Source organism: Rana temporaria, chromosome 4 (assembly GCF_905171775.1).
Source record: "Rana temporaria chromosome 4, aRanTem1.1, whole genome shotgun sequence".
NCBI classification, from domain to species: Eukaryota; Metazoa; Chordata; class Amphibia; order Anura; family Ranidae; genus Rana; species Rana temporaria.
In genome coordinates this window covers 316454270-316472048 of record NC_053492.1, presented here as the reverse complement: position 1 = coordinate 316472048, position 17779 = coordinate 316454270, and the positions used below count along the sequence as shown (strand labels likewise).

The window sequence follows — 17779 nt, the reverse complement described above, 5'->3', positions numbered from 1 at the left end:
AAACATCAATGATTGAGCTGCAACACTCATAAACATTTTTATATTTTATTATACGTTATATTTTCACATTTTGATTAGTGTGGTAGCGCACAGGATATTGTCAGCTAAATTAGCAAAATTCTTTCCGCACCACATGAAAAAGTGCTGCCATCTATGAAGGTACGCAGGTGCCATTCCATTTAAATGGCACCCCCATGCATCTATCTGGCAAGCACATGTACTTTTGTGGCCACCAAAACGCATGGTACTGTACGGTTTTAAAATGAAACCTGCACTATTTTTGCACATTTTATAGGTGCAGGGCAACCCATTGAAAGTAATTGGCAGCACTAAAAGCACCATTCAGCATCACGTGGTCGGACGTGAAGGAGCCCTAAAGCAAGTATGAATGAGCCCCTAAATGTAGCTGCTGACTTCTACTTCTTCAAACCTGGGTGAAGTTCCTCTGAAAAAAAAACACTAAAAAAAAAAGCGAAAAGTATTTTCTGCTTCTCATTTACAAAGGAGAAAGCAGAGACGTCCATGGCTCACGTGAACGGTACTGAGTCTTCCACCTGTATATATACACTAGAAAGTCATTATCACGCGCGGGCACATCAGCGCCTGTAGACACGAGAAGAGCGCCACCTACCGGTGCTGAGGAAGTGTTTGTTTGATCACCCTGACAACGGATGACGAGGCACGGCTCTGGAATAAGTGCGGACTGTGATTTCCCGGAGGAGAACTCCTATCACACGGAGGCACCGGAGGCACCGGGGTCAGTTATATCTCCTTCTCATGTCACTGTATTAGAAAGTATGTGTTCTGTGTGAAGGGAATAGCGCCTCCAAATCGGGGAACTTACCGACAAATATTGCAACATGTGTTTACAGATCAAGCTATGCACGCAGTCAATGCAGTATTTTTATTATTTTCAATTTTTACAGCCAAACCCTCAGGCTCCGGCCACACTGCAGTGGTGCGACAGAATGCACGCTTGAAATTAATGTGTCCGATAAAAACGCACATTTTAATAATTGGACTGCGACATTGTGGATTTTGGCGTATGTATGGTAGTGTTTTTTTTTTTTTTGTGCATTGCGGGAAAAGTTGAGATTTTGCATTTGTTGTCGCAACACACTGGTTATGAACAAAGTCTCAAATCAGTATTAAAGGTATATCTCTAAAAAACGCTGACAGGCAGGATTTTTATAACGGGAGAGACCCTTGTGGTCACTTCCAGTAGTGGCCGCTCCATTAGGGGCACAGGGGCGCTGCCCCCCTGATCAATGCACCCAGCCCCTAATCTACAAGCAGGGATCTGGATGCATGGGGCCGGATTCATGTAGAATTCCGGCGGCGTAACGTATTGCATTTACGTTACACCGCCGCAAGTTTTACAGGCAAGTGCTTGATTCACAAAGCACTTGCCTGTAAACTTGCGGCGGCGTATCGTAAATCCGTCCGGTGCAAGCCCGCCTAATTCAAATCATTTAAATTAGGCGCGTTCCCGCGCCGAACGTACTGCGCATGCTCCGTTTTGTAATTTCCCGCTGTGCTTTGCGCGAAATGACGTCGCACCGATGTAATTTTTTGAACGGCGACGTGCGTTACGTCCTTTCCTATTCCCGGACGACTTACGCAAAAAAAAAAAAAATTAAAATTCGACGCGGGAACGACGGCCATACTTTAACATGGCAAGTCTAAATATAAGCCATTAAATAGCAGCCGTAACTATACGCCGGGAAAAGCCGACTAGCGACGACGTAAGAGAATGCGACGAACGCGCGTACCTTCGTGGATCGCTGTAAACAGCTAATTAGCATACCCGACGCGGAAAACGACGTGAACTCCACCAAGCGGGCGCCGAAGTATTGCACCTACGATCCGAAGGCGTACAAAGCCGTACGCCTGTCGGATCGAAGCCAGAAGCCGTCGTATCTTGGTTTGAGAATTCAAACTAAAGATACGACGCGGCAAATTTGAAAGTACGTCGGAGTATCAGCAGATACTCCGGCGTACTTCTTCTGTAAATCTGGCCCATGGATTTCAAGTTTTTTTTTTTTTGAAGCGCATGATTAGAACCTAAGGCTCTATTGTTTTCCTGCTTTTCCCAGCCAATCAGGAAGCAACAAAGACAACCTCTGGATATGATGCTGAGCATGTGCACTCAACCTCTTTGGTCACCATGGCGAGGCCTGTTCTGAGTGGAACCTTTCCGGTCTTGGCCACCGGGCTGCAGCTCAGTTTCAGGGTCTTGGCAATCTTCTTATAGCCTAGGTCAGGGGTGCCCAACCTTTTGAATAGCGAGGGCCACTTAAGCAACTTGGTAACCAGTCGTGAGCCAGAATGAGCCGAGTGGGCAGATGACAGGTCACGGCTACTCTATAGGCGCTGCGATCTGTGCAGATGGAAGGGGACGAATTTCCTTCTGTTTTTTTGGATTGGAGGTAGGCGAGCATAAATGGACATCTGTCGCTCTGTAGAGGTGAATTGAGGGTCCAATTTGGTCAGGCTGATCGTGTGAAAAGGGGCTAAGAAGACTGCTTTCACACTGATGTGCTGCAGTTTACCCACACCACGGGTGCAGCGTAGTGCACCTGTGTCTATCCTGCGGGTTAGCTAAGCTTTGCAATAGACTCCCACTGTGGCAAAGCCGGCGCTGTAAAGGAATTATATGTATGGCAGGTCAGCAACCTGTGATCTGGGCTTGCCAACCCGCTATTCCAGAGTAGGGGGTCATGGGCCACATCAGAGGGCTCCGCCGGCCACATGTGGCCCCCGGGCCACTGGTTGGCCACCCCTGGCCTAGGCCATCTTTATGTAAAGAAACTATTATTTTCAGATCCTCAGAGTTCTTTGCTCTGAGATGCCATGTTGAACTTCCAGTGACCAGTATGAGAGAGTGAGAGGGATAACATCAAATGTAACACAGGTTCTTCCCATTCATACCTGAGACATTGTAGCACTAAGGAGTCACCTGACCCTAGTCTGGGGATTAGCCCTTTGGTAAGCGATTTGCACTGGTGGAGGTGGTGACACATAAGGAGGTGCTGGCTCATATAAAATAAGAAATCACGGTACCAGTCTGCTTAACACTTTATGAATTTGGATGGACTTTATAGATTTCTGGAATGATATGCACTTAAACACTTTATGATGTATGTCAATGAATTTTTAGCACGTATAAAATTGGTGATACTATTTGCACATTCAATATTTATGAATTGAGTATTTATTACACATTAGCACTTCACGTGATTATTTAAAGAGACAGCGCACTTGTTTTGGTTTATATAAGAAATAGGTTATACTTACCTGCTCTATGCAATGGTATTGCACAGAGCGACCCCCTTTTCTCCTCTTCTAAAGTCCCCCAATGGCTCTCTCAGCTCCTCCTCTTCTCTTAGTGACCCCATAGCAAGACAGCTGATGAGGAGGCACTTGTTTGGGTGTTGTGGTGTGCGCTAAAAAAAGTAATGCATGCAGGAGTTTTTTTTGCAGTGCAGCAGGTTAAAATGTGAGTCACTGCATCAGTAATGAATAGAACTATATTGGGGAAAAAAAGTAAACTGATGTGTTGGGATCAGATTATTAACACTGCGTCTCCCAGTGCACAAGCTGTGATACTGCCAAGGTTAAAAATAAACCAAAAAAAATTGTAAGGCCTTGTTTACACTTGCTTCAAAATGCAGCATTTGACCTGCATTTTGATACACTAGGGGGGTTATTTACTAAAGGCAAATCCACTTTGCACTACAAGTGCAAAGTGCACTTGAAATTGCACTGTAGATCTGAGGGAGACATGCAAGGAAAATAAAAAACAGCATTTTAGCTTGCACATGATTGGATAATAAAATCAGCAGAGCTTCCCCTTATTTCAGATCTACCCCTCAGATTTACAGCGACTGCACTTCCAGGTGCAATTTCAATTGCACTTTGCACTTGTAGTGCAAAGGGGATTTGCCTTTCATAAATAACCCCCATCATTGAAAGCAGCTATCACTAAATAAAATGATTACCTTACAGTCCTGTACACACTATTGAGTTTGCCCTCATGTCACTTTCTTGGTACTCAGCACATCTCCAAAGCCTCCATAGATGTGTATCAGAGTACTCCTTAACAGCACCTGCAGGGATAAAGGGGCACTTCAGAGTTAGCTTCACTTCATGTATTGGAAAAAATAGAAAACTAGCACACACAGGGCATTTGCCAAGCTTTATTAACCTCTTCCTGCTCGCAGCTACAGGCGTCATTCAGATATCATTATTTTCATCCAGCAATTCTGTGCACAGAAAGAATGATCATATCGGCAGTTCCGCCGCTTAATTGTTCTTACAGGCGACGTCGCCCCCTCCTGCCGACATCTGGTGCTTCTCCGGGCTCTCCCGTGCCATCGGGGACCCGGAGTCGGATGCCGACTATAGAGATTTCTATGACCGTCGGAGGCCCAGGTGTGACGTTACGGCGTCACGCCTGGGCCCCGGATGTAAACAGTAAGCATGAGATTGGTGATTTTTTTTTCTCAAGCTCATGCTCTCCAGCCTGGAGGAGAGATGTGGAGACTTATTGACCCCGCATCTCTCCATAAAGAGGACCTATCACGATAGATTCCTATTACAAAGGATGTTTGCATTCCTTGTAATAGGAATAAAAGTGATCAAAATGTTTATATTGTAAAAAAAAGTGTAAAAAAATAAATAGAAATATTTAAAACGCCTCCCGGTAGCTCGCGCTCAGAAGCGAACACACACGTAAGTCCCACCCACACATGTAAACGTCGTTCAAACCACACATGTGAGGTATCGCCGTGTGCGTTAGAGCATGAGCATTAATTCTAGCACTAGACCATTTGTGATGGGGGGGCTCTGTGATGGGGGGAGTCTGTGGTAGAGGGGGATCTGTTATGGTGGTTTTGTGATGGGGACCTGATATGGGGAGCTTTTTGATGGGGGGATCTGTGATGGCGAGGGGAGGTGGTTCTGTGATGGGGGGGATCTGTGATAGGGAGGGAGAGGGGTTCTGTGATGAGGGGATTCTGTGACATACTAATATGTTTTATGTTGATTAAAGTGGTTCTAAACCCTTTAAAAAAAACAACCTGCAAGACAAAGGCACAATGAGCTAGTATGCATAGCATACTAGCTCATTATGTATGACTTACCCTAGATCGAAAGCCCCCGCAGCCGTCCTCGACCCCCCCCCTCCAGCCGCGGACATCTCTCCCGGAGCTTACTTCCGGTGCTGTGATTGGCTGGAGTCGTGATGACGTCACTCCCGCGCATACACGAGGGAGCCGCCGGCAAATGCACATCTAACTGGAGCAGCGGCACGATGTGCCATTGCTTCAGTGCGCATTTGCCGATCACTTCGGCACATGCAGACACAGGGGGATATCTCCTAAACCGTGCAGGTTTAGGAGATATCCAGGGTAGCTACAGGTAAGCCTTAATATAGGCTTACCTGTAGCATAAAGTTATAAAAATGTATTTACAACCACTTTAACCACTTCCTGACGGCCGTACGACTATATGCGGCCGCAGGGTGGTTCTACTTCTCTGGGGCGCCGTGTTTTCACGTCCGCCCCTTTCCGCATTCCCCGCGCGCGCTCCCGAGCGTGCAGCGGTGAACTTCTGTGCTGGCCGTGTCCCTTGGACACAGCCAATCACAGATCGCCGTGAACGGCCAATCGGAGTGGCCGTTTGCTAGGCGATCTGTGCGGCCAATGAGAGATGATCTCATATGTTTACATATGAGATCATTTCTCATTGCCGGCTCTCACAGACAGCGTGCTGTCAGGGAGAGAGGAGACCGATCTGTGTCTCTTGTACATAGAGACACATATCGGTCACCTCCCCCAGTCACCCCCCTTCCCCCACACAGTTAGAACACTATAAAGGGAATACATTTTACCCCTTCCTCACCCCCTAGGGTTAACCCCTTCCCTGCCAGTCACATTTATACAGTAATTAGTGCATATTTACGGCACTGATCGCAGTATAAATGTGAATGGTGCCAAAAATGTGTCAAAAGTGTCCGATGTGTCCGCCATAATGTCGCAGTCGCAATAAAAATCGCAGATCGCCTCCATTACTAGTAAAAAAAAAAAAAAAAATAATAATAATTCTGTCCCTTTTTTTGTAGGCACTATAACTTTTGCGCAAACAAGTCGCTTATTGCGATATTTTTATTTTTTTTTACTAAAAATATGTAGAATACGTATCGGCCTAGACTGAGGATAAAAAAAAAATGTAAAAAAAAAATTGAGCTATTTATTATAGGAACAAGTAAAACATTTTTATTTTTTTTTCATAATTGTCGCTCTATTTTTGTTTATAGCGCAAAAATTAAAAACCGCAGAGGTGATCAAATACCACCAGAATAAAGCTCTATTTGTGGGAAAAAAAGGACGTCAATTTTGTTTGGGAGCCACTTCGCACGACCGCGCAATTGTCAGTTAAAGCGACACAGTGCCGAATCGCAAAAAGTCCTCTGGGCAGGAGGGGGGTTTAAGTGCCCAGTAAGGAAGTGGTTAAAATTGATCTTTATTTTAAATATTGTATTGCGCATTCCTGTTTTTTTGCACTGGCCCCCTGTTTAAAACGTTTGAGGACCCCTGACCTAGAGCGCTCAACAGAGCCCTGTTCTTTGAGAACTACAAGCTGTAGTTGTCCCATTCACATAACTCTGTGAATGAATGACACGGATGGGCGTCACTACTGTCACTAGGGTAAGCGTAACGGGGAGCAGCTGTAGGAGTGGGAACATGTTCCACCCTTATGTGGCACTCTTCTATATAGGTGCTAGGATTAGTTAGATTTAGTGCTGGCTCACTATATTCAGTGAAGCTGGGTGTGTTTTTGTTAGGTAAGTTTAGCTTAGCAATTTTGCCGCTATTTTGCGGCCGCGATTTGGGATCAGTACAACTTCGACTTTGCCACAACTTTGGCATTAACCAATAAAAACATACATGGTGTGAGGCAATTCCTTTTCCTGCCACCGCAGTTGTCATTGCTGCTGCAGCAGTAGCAGTGCATGAGGAAGAAGAGGAGGAGAAGCGGAGGCGAAGAAGACGTCGATACTGGGTACATCCCATCATTGCCAATCGTGAAGATAGGGGTCAATTTTGGGTCCTCTATAATGAAGAATGAGAAGAATGCTCCTTACATTGGTGGTCAGTGGGAAGAATGCTACTTACATTGGTGGTCAGTGAGAAGAATGCTCCTAACATTGGTGGTCAGTGGAAAGGATGTCCCTTACATTGGTGGTCAGTGAGAAGAATGCTTCTTACATTGGTGGTCAGTGAGAAGAATGCTTCTTACATTGGTGGTCAGTGAGAAGAATGCTCCTTACATTGGTGGTCAGTAAGAAGAATGCTCCTTACATTGGTGGTCAGTGGGAAGGATGTCCCTTACATTGGTGGTCAATGAGAAGAATGCTCCTTACATTGGTGATCAGTGGGAAGAATGTCCCTTACATTGGTGGTCAGTGGGAAGAATGCTCCTTACATTGGTGGTCAGTGGGAAGGATGTCCCTTACATTGGTGGTCAATGAGAAGAATGCTCCTTACATTGGTGATCAGTGGGAAGAATGTCCCTTACATTGGTGGTCAGTGGGAAGAATGCTCCTTACATTGGTGGTCAGTGGGAAGGATGTCCCTTACATTGGTGGTCAGTGGGAAGAATGTTCCCTTCATTGGTGATCAGTGGGAAGAATGTCCCTTACATTAGTGATCAGTGGAAAGAATGTCCCCTTCATTGGGGATCAGTGGGAAGAATGTCCCCTTCATTGGGGATCAGTGGGAAGAATGTCCCCTTCATTGGTGATCAGTGGGAAGAATGTTCCCTTCATTGGTGATCAGTGGGAAGAATGTTCCCTTCATTGGGGATCAGTGGGAAGAATGCCCCCTTCATTGGTGGTCAGTGGGATATTGTCTTTGTAGTTTGTCTTTGTAGTTTATCTTGTCTTTGTAGTTTGGGTCACACAAATCATAAATAGCTGGGCACTCACGGATAAATCGAATGATTTGCTCATTATCGAGGACGTCTCTTTTTTTTTACCTGTTTATAGCACATTGGGCCAGATCCACAAAGCAGATGCGCCGACTTAACTCGAGATACGCGGCGTAATTAAAATTTACTCCGCGCGTATCTTTGCGCCTGATCCTCAAAACGAGATACGCCTTAAAATCAGGTTTTTCCGTCCTACCTAAAATAATTACACCGGCGCTTCTTCGCACACAAATTACGGTAGACACGCCGCTGTTTTGATAGGCAAAGATGCAAATGAGGGAGATAAGGCGATCCACAAAATTAAGTGTGTGCGCCGTAGATTACGCCCTGTGCGCTTCTGTTAGTTTCATGGTGTAAAATTACACTTTATAAAAGCAGCCCTAATTTTACACATGCCGTGTAAAGGTCAGCTAAAGCAATACCATTAAGGAAGAGCTGAGCACACACACTTGCTGGACTACAATCTGTATGCCAACATGCCAGGGGCATCCATGCGCATAGCTAGACTAGTGACTTTAGTAACCGAGGGTACCCCCTCTTCTGAGGGAACAGCAGTCAGGAGACGCCTCGCAGAATGCATCTTTGCACAGTAAACACACACATTAATTATGTCACAATGAGAATGCATGCATGCACACCCACTGTGGTCCCTAGCACAGACACATCACATGCACATCTAATTGGATTAGATCCAAGTACCCCCCCAATGGTACTTGGGAGCAGTAACGCCCCGCCACAGCTCCAATTATGTCACTGTGCATTCATACACCATTCAGGGACCTGGGATCACTTCTCCCTGGTCCTGGGGATCTCTACTCCACCAAAACTGAGGGTGACACCCTTATTTAATCAGGAATCCTACCCCCCACATTCACACATCATTCACACACATGAAACAAATCATAATTACAGTATACTAAACAAAATCATAAAAATAAAAAAACAAAAGTACCCCTGCAAAATTAATTGCGTCGGCGATTGCTACGCCTGGGCCGCCCACGGGCACGGGCACGGCCAACCGGAGGATCTTCATGGGGGGGGGGTGTGAGCAGGGGAAGGAGGATCATCCGGGGGGGGTGAGCAGGGGAGGGAGTATCTTCATGGGGGGGTGGGTGAGCACGGGAAGGAGGAGCCTCCTCTGGTGACTGTCCTCCTGCTGGCCTGCCCTCCAAGGCCACGGCTATCCTTGTGAGACAGAGAGTGAGGGCAGCCGTATTGGCCTGGCCAACCCGGGTATTGTCCTGCACAGCCTGGGTCAGGGCAGTCACCTCCTGGGCCACGCTTGGTGTGGCGGTCTGCAGGTCACACACGTGATGACCGCAAATGAGTTTGTGGCCCCATCACTGATTGCCTCCTCCATTGCACCCAGGCTGTGCTCCATCTGGGTCAAAGTCTCTTTTATCTGACCCAGATGGCGGGTCTGCCGGGCATTGTCCTTCTGCAGACTGGCCGGCAGACGCTCGGCCACCCCCCTGGTCTCCTGGGTCGCCATCCTGCCTGCCGCTGAGGCTTGTGGCCCTGGAGGAGGGGAGAGAGTGACCCTTGTGGGTTGAGGCCTGTTGGGGTAGGAGTGGCAGGGGCTACCCCTGAGGGTGGCCTGACTGCTGCCAGCCTCAGGGGTAGCCTCAGGGGTAGCCTCAAGGGTCAACAAATCCGAGGCCAAAAGGACTTCCCTGCCAATCTGCATATCTTCTTCCTCCACCCCCTCATCCTCCACCCCCTCATCCTCCTCCCCCTCCTCCTCCTCCCCCTCAACCTCCTCATGAGGGGAGGTTTGGCCACTCCCCTCCCCTGGGGAATCCTGCCCTTCTTGGGACTCATCAGCAGCCTCTTGTCCTTGGGGTGGTGCAGCAGCCTGGCCTGATGGCCCAGCAACCTCCTGGTCATCTGTGGAGGACACAAAACAATCACAGGTTGGAGGATCCACACACTTGGCACATCTTCCCTTCCCCCACCCACACATGCTAATCACCAGATAGAAAAACCAAAAACGTACCTGTCCTCACAGGAACATCTGATTGATATCCACGCAGGCCCACCACCTGCTCTGGGTGGAAACACCGGGCCACTGCCCATTCCTCCTCACTCAGCCTGATGGGGCACGGTCCCCCTCCTCCAGTGCCCGTGGTATGGGCATTGATCCTTGTTACGGACCACGCTCTTAAGATCGATGATCTTCTTTTGGATGCCAGCGGGGGTCCTCGTCTCCCCCCCCCCGCCGCATTTATCTGATCCGTAATTTTTTTAATCATCGCCTTCCTTTGGGCCGGGGAGGTGTTCCGGCTATCAGAGCCATGCAAATAACGCCCATATAGGACGATGGCCCGAGCAAGTATTTGCTTCTCTACCAGAGTAAAATTGAGCTTCCTGCGCTTGGGTGCCATCACAGACACCACTCAGCAACAAGAATAAACTCACAGGACAAACAAACAAAAATAATCACACAACAAACAAACAAAAAAACTCACAGAAGAAACACACACAAAAATCTAAACACACAAGCAGACAGCTACTACAAAGTCAAAAACAAACACACAAAAAACAAACACAAAATACAATCAGAAAAAAACAAACAGAAAATACACTCAGAAAAAAACAAACACAAAATACACTTAGCAGAAACAAACACCAACTACAATCTACTACTCCTCCAAAACTTTTCTATCACACACAACTCACCAACACACACCAACAAACGATCAGAGCAGAAGCAACTTGCTCTTGGAAGGGGAACACAGGGATATACTTTTGCAAGGGAAGTGTGTTTGTCTGGGGCTATTTATACACAGGGCGATCCTCAAACTAAGTACGCTTGGCCTTTTACCTATCTCACTGATTGCGCCAAGCCAAGTTCTGCACATACCCAGTGAGCAGCAGATTTGTGCGTGCATGCGCAGTACGGCCGGCCCTTCATTTGCATGGGGTCACGGCTCATTACAATGAAGCACGCCCACTTCATTCCCACTTGCAATAACCCCGCCTTACGCCTCGGAATTTAAGTTACACTTGCGCAATTTTGGACGCAAATGCGCTGTGGATACGGCACTTACGACACAAAATTAGGGTGCCTTAACTTAAATGACATAAGTTTTGACTAACTTAATTTGCGCCGCTGTTTGGGGATCTGGCACATTGTTCCTGAGGGAATAACCAGGAAGTGAATGTGTGGTGGAAAAATGTGCTTGGGAGGGGCTACTATGCTAAAAGGATTGGATGGGACAAGGGTTAAAAAGCTGCTTGAGCTTACAAAGTTGTACTGAAATCGTACTGAAAACATGTCTATATTATTCAGGTACGATTTGCATGCTACCTGAGGGTTTAACATTGAGGTCTATGGACATCAGCTCGCATGGAAGTTGGACCAAAGTAGTGCAGGGACTATTTTGAAGTCGACACTACTTAACCACTTCAGATCCGCGCTATAGACAAAAGACGTCCGCAGCGCGGACCTGAAGTGCCGGATGGACGTCCTGTGTTTACCTCGTCCTGTGCGTCCCCGCGAGCGCGCATCGGGTGAAAAACTGTGTTGGCCGTGTCCCTTGGACACAGCCAATCACAGATCGTGCTCAATGGCCAATCACAGCGGCCATTCAGCACTCGATCTAGCCGTCCAATGAGAGATGATCTCAAATGTAAACATATGAGATCATCTCTCATCGCCGGCTTTCTCTCCTCACACACAGACCGCGTGTGAGGAGAGAGAGAGAGTGAATTCAGTTACAGTTACAGTGTTACAGTTACAGTGAGTGAAAAACATAAATCAGTGCCCACAGTCCCTGCCAGTGCAATCAGCCAGTGCCACCAGCCAGTGCCACCTGCCAGTGCAATCAGCCAGTGCTACCTGCCAGTGCCACCTGCCCCTGCCATCAGTGCCACCTGCCCCTGCCATCAGTGCCACCTGCCCCTGCCACCTGCTTGTGCCATCTGCCATCAGTGCAATCTGCCATCAGTGCTACCTGCCAGTGCAATCTGCCATCAGTGCCACCTGCCAGGGAGCAACGGGGAGCTCCCCAATTCGGATTCCTCCGCAAATTCAGACGCCGAATCTGACGTTGACTAGGAGCCGGTAGTTAGCAGTGGAACAGAGACATCCGAGGAGGAGGAAGAGGAGGAAGAGGAAGAAGTGGAAGAAGAGGAGGAGGAGGGTCTGCCCGTCAGACGAAGGCGTATTGCTGAGGAGGCAGTGCCATCCACCAGCACCGTGGTGCCATCCACCAGCACCTGTGTTTTATCCACCAGAACCGCAATACCTCGGCAAGCAAGGTCACGTACAAGTAGGTCCCATGCCAGCCTTCCCTATTCCCTTCAGAACCCCTTGTGGCTTCCTCCTAATTCAGGAGAAGCCAACATTCCCCCTTTCACTGCCCAGCCAGGAGTCCAGGATTGATTTTTTCAATCTAATTTTTACTGACGACATGCTTGCCTCAATTGTTTCCCAGTCCAATCTTTATGCCGAACAATTTATTTCCAGTCACCCCACGTCCTATTATGCCCGTCCCTTCGAGTGGAGACCCGTAACAGTGGAGGAATTCAACATTTTTTGGGGCCTCGTATTTTTTATGGGACTAAACTATAAAAACGAAGTACGATCATATTGGTCAAAACGCCCCATCTATCACATGCCCATCTTTTCCTCAAAAATGCCCAGGTCCAGATATCAAATGATCATGCGATTCCTACACTACAGTGACAATACCCAGTGCCCTCCCCGAGATGACCCAAATTTTGACAAACTTTATAAAATTCTGCCACTACTTGATTATTTTTCCCAAATTTTCCCCCAGTTGTTTACCCCAGACCAAAACATATGTGTTGACGAGTCACTTGTAAAGTTTTCTGGCAGGCTCGGCATAAAACAATTTATTCCCTCCAAAAGGGCCCGCTATGGGGTGAAGCTATATAAATTGTGTGACTGAGCCACAGGATATACGTATGCCTTCAACGTATATGAAAGAAAGGACAGCCAGCTACACCCCCCTAATTGTCTAGACTACATTGGGACCAGCGGGAAAATTGTTTGGCAACTCCTAAACCCACTAATGGAGAAAGGATACCATTTGTATGTGGACAATTTCTATTCAAGTTTGCCCCTGTTCCGAAACCTCTATAGAAAAAAGACACCAGCATGCGGCACCGTACGGTCGAACCGGAAGGGCTTTCCTCAAAGCCTTGTCACCAAAAAATTAAAAAAAGGGGAGACAGCGAGTTTACGCAATGAGGAAGTTCTGGCCGTGAAATGGAGGGACAAAAGGGATGTGTACGTTCTTTCTACCATCCACAAAAACACATTTGTTACCATCAGGAGGAGGAATGGGCAAATCTGGAAACCAAAATGTATTCAAGATTACAATAAGTTCATGGGGGGTGTCGACTTGAACGACCAGATGCTGGAACCGTACCTTTCCACAAGAAGATCATACCAGTGGTACAAGAAAGTTTCTATTTACTTATTCAATTTGGCCATGTACAACACTTATATAATCTATCGGAAATCCACTCCAAGACCCAAATCCTACCTTTACTACCAGGAGGAAACCACTGCCCTTTTATACCCCAGCAACCCACCAGCAAACATTCGTTCCGATGTGGTTAGCCGTCTTTACGAGCGCCACTTCCCAGATAGAGTCCCTCCCAGACCAACAGGCCAAAAACGTCAAAAGAAATGCCGAGTGTGCTCCAAAGGAGGAGTGAGAAGAGACACCATTTATTATTGTGCCCAATGCCCTTCCCAACCTGGCCTCTGCGTAGTTGACTGTTTTCGCATTTACCATTCCTCACTAAATTATTAGTCCCTTCCTGCCATTTACCTTCACACCCCTTATACCTCTGCTTATGACCCTGGCTTGTTATTTGACCACGATTCTGCCTACCGATTTTGTTTATACCTCTGCCTGATCTGGAACTGACCCTGGACTGTTTTTTGACCACGCTTATGCCTACCGATTCTGTTTATACGTCTGCCTGATCTGGAACTGACCTTGGAATGTTTGACCATTCTTTTTGCCTGCCTCTTGAACTGATCTTTTACCCTGCCAGTGGACTAGTGGGATTCATAGCACAGGGGTCTCACATATGTGAGTTGCTCCAGAATTGTTTTTCTGGATGAAGAAAACTATTGTTTGTTTTCTCATTCTAGATTAGGGTCTGGTTGCCCGGAGGCTTCAAAGAGATTTGGGTGGGAGAAGCCTCTACCCCTGTCCCCATTCTGTCTGGAACGAGGCCCTACTTCTGCCTGCTGCCTGTAGGACCTATGCCATCATGCCTGTACTGACTATGGACAATATGCCTGCCTGTTGCCTGGACAATTGCATTTTCTTTTGCTGACCAAGTCCCTGCCTGCTGCCTGGACCAGTGCTATCGTCCCGTGGACAACTGCGCTACTAAAACCACAGGTACATTTTTTTGTTTACCCTTTGCTTAGCATAATGTATTTTGGGGTGTAATTCTTGTCATGTGCATGCTATGTGTCCCTAGAACACCTGTTGGTGTTCCTTGCATGTTGGGCCTCTGTATGTGGTCAGGCTGTGAAAAAGTCCCACACATGTGGCATCGCCATACTCAGGAGGAGTAGCAGAATGTATTTTGGGGTGTAATTTTTGCTATGTACAGGCTATGTGTTGGCAATATCTTATAAATGGACAACTTTGCATAAAAAAATTGCGTTTTAATTTTTTTTCCACATTTTCCAAAAACGTTTGGAAAAAAATGAATTGTTCAAAAGACTCATTATGCCTCATAGATTATACGTTGGGGTGTTAACTTTCCAAAATGGGGTCACTTTGTGGGAATTTCCATTGTCTAGGTGCTCCAGGGCCTTCAAAAGTGTAATAGGTAGTCAACAAGTTAGATGTGTAATTTATGCTCCTAAAACACCTGATGGTGCTCCCTGCATATTGGGGCTCTGTATGTGGTCAGGCTGTGAAAAAGTCCCACACATGTGGTATCGCCATACTCAGGAGGAGTAGCAGAATGTATTTTGGGGTGTAATTTTTGCTATGTACAGGCTATTTGTTGGCAATATCTTATAAATGGACAACTTTGCGTAAAAAAATTGCGTTTTCATTTTTTTTCCACATTTTCCAAAAACGTTTGGAAAAAAATGAATCGTTCAAAAGACTCATTATGCCTCATAGATTATACGTTGGGGTGTTAGCTTTCCAAAATGGGGTCACTTTGTGTAGATGTGTAATTTATGCTCCTAGAAAACCTGATGGTGCTCCCTGCATATTGGGGCTCTGTATGTGGCCAGGCTGTTAAAAAGTCCCACATATGTGGTATCGCCATACTCAGGAGGAGTAGCAGAATGTATTTTCGGGTGTCATTTGTGGTATACACATGCCATGTGAGAGAAATAACCTATTACAATGACAATGTTGTGAGGGGGAAAAAAAAAAAAAAAAAAATATTCATTTTGCAAAGAATTGTGGGAAAAAATTACAACATCAAAAACCTCATCATGCATCTTACTAAATACCTTGGAATGTCTACTTTCTAAAAAGGGGTCATTTGGGGGGTATTTGTACTTTCCTGGCGTGTTCAGGGGCCCTTGAAATGAGATAGGCACCGGTACAACAGGTGTGATAATTTTTTTATGATTTGCACCATAGCTTGTAGACTCTCTAACTTTCACAAAGAGCAAATAATATCCACTAATTTGGGTTATTTTTACCAAAGACATGTAGCAGTATAGATTGTGGCCAAAATTTATGAAGAAAAATTAATATTTTGCTAAATTTTATCGCATAAACTAAGAAAAATTCTTTTTTTTTCAAAATGTTCCGCCTTTTTTCATTTATAGCGCAAAAAATAAAAAGTCCAGAGGTGATCAAATACCACCAAAAGAAAGCTCTGTTTGTATGAAAAAAAGGACAAAAAATTCATTTGGATACAATGTTGTATGACTGAGTAATTAACATTCAAAGTGTGAGAGCGCTGAAAGCTGAAAATTGCTCCGGGAACGAAGGTGGTTTAAGTGCCCAGTAAGCAAGTGGTTAAAGTCGTGCCAGTATGAATGGTGTTCATTGAAAATCATGGAGAATGACTTGTCATACGATTTTGCAGTACAAAAAGGGGGTGTGAAAGGGGACTTAGACAAATCTTGCTGTGCTCAGAGCCGATTCACACAGGGGTGTCACGACTTCGGGGGCGACTCGGCCAGGCGACATGAGGACGACATCTAAGGCGACTTGCAAAATGACTTTTGTATAGAAGTCAATGCAGGTCGCCCCGAGTCGCCCCCCGAAGTAGTACAAGAACCTTTTTCTAAGTTGGAGTGACTTGCGTCGCTCCTATTAGAACGGTTCTATTCACTAGAATGGGACGCGACTTGTCAGGCGGCTGAGTCGCCTGACGAGTCGCCCCAGTGTGAACCGGGTCTCACCGTATCCAGTGCAGCTGAATAATTAGGTCAGCTCAGTGTTCTCAGCTTCAAAAAAAGTATAGCACTGACCCTGTAGGGATTGCTGTGTGTAGACTTCTCTGAGTCTCCCCCTTATTATCTTGCAGCCAGTTCATAGGGTTTTTTTTACACGACCACCTGTACTCCCATCCGCTTGTTATCCAACAATAAATAGTTTTTTTTTGTCTTTATTCTTGGAACCTGGATGGGAGAAGGGAATAATGGGATACTCCAACTGGAGCTAATTAGAGAGGGGGACAACTCTCACTTGGCCTCAACAGGTTGAATGTGGTAGCAGACTCTCTGCTGTACCATACTGCACTTGTATGGAAGAAATAAGTCCTTTACTTACTCTGGCAGCAGACTTGATGAAACTGTTTTATCTTCAGGACACTCACTAGCATCCCCTTTGGCTGAGACCCATCCACTGACTCTACTAGTTCAAAGGATGGCCCTCACAGGACAGGCCCCATGACACAAATCCATACTCATAGTAGGCAGAAACGGATCGTCCTTGGTGTGTTTCCCTTCCAGTCAGCTCTGCAGGACATCTGGGTTGCAGCTTTACTTGGATTCAGGCCCTCAGGTCAACCACCTGAGGATGCATGGCAGCTTGTGCAGAAGAAGGGCAGCCACCCCTTCCCTCTGGGACCCCACTCTCCAGCCGAAGACCCTAAGGACATGTGCCCTTGGCATATATACAGTCACCAAGCATGCACTGAATCACTTTCCTCTGCCAATGGCCAGGGCTGTAACTATGCCTGTGCTCTCATTTGTCAGGTTTCCTCCCACTGTCCAATGTGTCCCATTCTATTGGACCAGTGTGAAACATTCAGACAACGTGAGCAGCACCTGAGCACCATGAGCACCCATAACCTACTCCCAGGTAGGCAGAGAGCATCTAAATTTATCTGGCAGCCTTCCTGGTAAGCAGATAGACCCACAAACTATACTCTCTTCTAACACCTACCTAGTAGGGTGCTACATAAGCATCAAAAATTAATCTTAAAGCAGTAGGTGCTTTAATGCTGTTACTAATCAAGGCAAATCTAAACGAGCCCCAAGACAAGAAGAGTAAAAGCAGCCATCACATAAATGGACAAATAAGCTGCCATATTTTACAGTAGTTGCAAAATTTTTGCTCGTAAAATACATGATTTTAATAAATCTTGCAGAGAGTTCAAGTTTGGACACTGCAACTACTCATGGACATCATTAGTGTTAATAATTCATTAAGTAAAATATTATGTATGTTTGCACATGCTTTGTTGTTGCCCATGACTGAAGCTGTCAAGTCCTTTGGAAAATAGATCTTATCGGCTGTTGTACTAAAAGAATATTTATCAACATCAAACTCCTGTAGCTACCAGGCATTTACGCTTAGTGGGC

At 46.2% G+C, this 17779-nt stretch overlaps 1 protein-coding gene across 1 annotated transcript in view; it reads left to right on the top strand.

Moving 5' to 3' along the window:
- The first annotated feature begins 601 nt into the window (after positions 1-601).
- C4H6orf118 (chromosome 4 C6orf118 homolog) overlaps positions 602-17779 on the top strand; it is a 219362-nt gene continuing 202184 nt past the window's right edge. Inside the window, exon 1 of the mRNA XM_040350632.1 lies at positions 602-757. The gene's annotated coding sequence lies outside the window, so the exon portion shown is untranslated. The remainder of the gene's footprint in view (positions 758-17779) is intronic.